Raw genomic sequence first — 2,656 nt, 5'->3', positions numbered from 1 at the left:
ATTGGGGGAGGGGGGAACTTCCGGTTGCGGCTATGTGGAGCTAAGTCGCACATTCGGCGGCTCCCGCAAAAACGGACTTTTGGGTTCTTTTCAGGGCCCCCAATTTGCGGATTCTGGGCCTCCCGGAGGGGACGGACGTGGGGGCCTATGTGGTCACCATGTTGAACTCGCTGATGGGAGCGGGGTCCTTCCAGGAGCCCCTGGAGCTGGAAGGGGCCCATAGAGTTCTGGCGAGGAGGACCAAGGCTAACGAGCCTCCGCGGGCGGTGCTGGTGAGGTTCCATCGGTTCGTCGATCGGGAATGTGTGTTCAGGTGGGCCAAGAAGGAGAGGAGCAGCAGGTGGGAGAACGTGGAGGTACGGATATATCAGGACTGGAGTGCGGAGGTGGCGAAGAGGAGGGCCGGGTACAATCGAGCGAAGGCGGTGCTGCACAGGAAGGGGGTGAAGTTTGGCATGTTACAGCCGGAGCGACTGTGGGTTACCTTCAAGGACCGGCACCACTATTTGAAATGAAATGAAATGAAAATCGCTTATTGTCACAAGTAGGCTTCAAATGAAGTTACTGTGAAAAGCCCCTAGTCGCCACATTCCGGCGCCTGTTCGGGGTGGCTGTTACTGGAATTGAACAGTGCTGCTGGCCTGCTTTCAAAGCCAGCGATTTAGCCCTGTGCTAAACAGCCCCATTGAGTCTCCGGAGGAGGTGTGGGCCTTTGTTCAGGCCGAGAAGTTGGACACAGATTGAGGGTCGGGACGAGCGATTGGGGACTATGGTTGATATGCTATGTTTATTTTTGTTTCGAGGGGGGGGCTTTTGTATTGCTCCAGGTTTCTTTTTCCTTGTGTTTTTTCTCTTTTGGGTCGGAGAAGGTGGCTGGGGCGGGTTGGGCACTGTTTTGGTTGGGTTGGTCGGGGGGGCTCTTGAAGGTGAGATGGGGCCCCGCGGGGGTGGGGGAGTCCCGAGTCAGGGGTGAGGGGGACAGGGCCTGTAAAAGGAGCTGCGTCAGAGGTGGCGGGGCCTGGTAGGTGGAAAGCGCGGGCTTTTTCCCGCGCTGAAGACTGGAGGGGCCGGGGCGGGGAAGCGAGGGTTGTTTTCCGCGCTCAGAACAGAAGGGGGAGGGGGAGAGCCTATGGATGGGGACGGGAGAGGAGGGTGTGCCACACAATGGGAGGAGTCGAAGGAGAGGCGGGAGTGGCCGGGGTCAGCAGGCGTCAGATGACTTGCGGAAGGGCAATGGGGGGAGTAAATCAGCTAGGATGGGTCCTAACCGGGGGAGGGGGGTTGGGTGTGGGGGGAATCGAGTTGCTGCTGCTATGGTCAAGGAGGAGCTGGAGCGAGTGGGGGGGTTTGAAGTGGGGGTATGCCACTGTGGGGAACGGGCCGGGTGTGGGGTGCGGGCGTGTGGCTGGCCGAGGAGGGGTCATGGCTAGTCGGCGGGGGAGGGTGGGGGGAGGTGTAGCCCCCTGATCCGGCTGATAACCTGGAATATAAGGGGACTGAATGGGCTGGTTAAGCAGGCCCGCGTGTTCACGCACCTGAAGGGGCTGAAGGCGGATGTGGTTATGCTTCAGGAGACACACCTGAAGGTGGCAGACCAAGTAAGATTGAGGAAAGGGTGGGTAGGTCAGGTGTTTCACTCGGGGCTGGATGCCAAAAATCGAGCGGTGGCGATCTTGGTGGGAAAGAAGGCGTCGTTTGAGACGTCGAGCATTGTGGCAGATAATGGCGGCAGGTACATAATGGTAAGTGGTAAGTTGCAGGGAGAGAGGGTGGTACTGGTCAATGTGTATGCCCCAAACTGGGACAATGCGGGTTTTATGTGGCGTATGTTGGGTCGGATCCCAGACTTGGAAGTGGGGGGCCTGATAATGGGGGAGACTTTAACACGGTGCTGGACCCGGCACTGGATCGCTCCAGGTCTAGGACGGGTAGGTAGTCGGCGGCGGCTCGAGTGCTGAGGGGGTTTATGAACCAGATGGGAGGGGTGGACCCTTGGGGATTTGCAAGGCCGGGGGCTAGGGAATTTTCATTCTTCTCACATGTCCATAAGGGTTATTCCCGAATCGACTTTTTCACCTTGAGTAGGGCGTTGATAGCGAGAGTAGAGGATACTCAGTATTCGGCAATAGCCATTTCGGACCACGCCCCGCATTGGGTGGACTTGGAGATGGGGGAGGAGAGGGACCAGTGCCCGCTGTGCCGCTTGGAGGTGGGGCTGTTGGCGGACGAGGAGGTGAGCGAGCGGGTCCGAGGAAGTATAGAGTGGTACCTGGAGACCAACGCCAATGGGGAGGTCCGAGTGGGGATGGTATGGGAGGCACTGAAGGCGGTGGTGAGGGGAGAGCTGATCTCCATTCGGGTCCACAAGGAGCGGAGGGAGTGGGGGGAGAGGCTGGTGGGGGAGATGGTGAGGGTAGACAGGAGGTATGCGGAGGAGCCCGAGGAAGGATTGTTGAGGAAGAGATGTAGCCTCCAGGCCGAATTTGACCTGGTGACCACCAGGAAGGCGGAGGTGCAGTGGGAGGAAGGCCCAGGGGGCGATTTACGAGTATGGGGAAAAGACAAGACGGATGCTGGCGCATCAGCTTCAGAAGCGGGACGCAGCTAGGGAGATCGGGGAAGTTAAGGTCCGGGGGGGGGGGGGGTGCGGAGTGGA

The sequence above is a fragment of the Scyliorhinus torazame genome, chromosome 24 (genome assembly GCF_047496885.1).
Source record: "Scyliorhinus torazame isolate Kashiwa2021f chromosome 24, sScyTor2.1, whole genome shotgun sequence".
Lineage (NCBI taxonomy): Eukaryota > Metazoa > Chordata > Chondrichthyes > Carcharhiniformes > Scyliorhinidae > Scyliorhinus > Scyliorhinus torazame.
The sequence above is the reverse complement of the archived record's forward strand: the minus strand, read 5'-3'. Positions refer to the sequence as shown.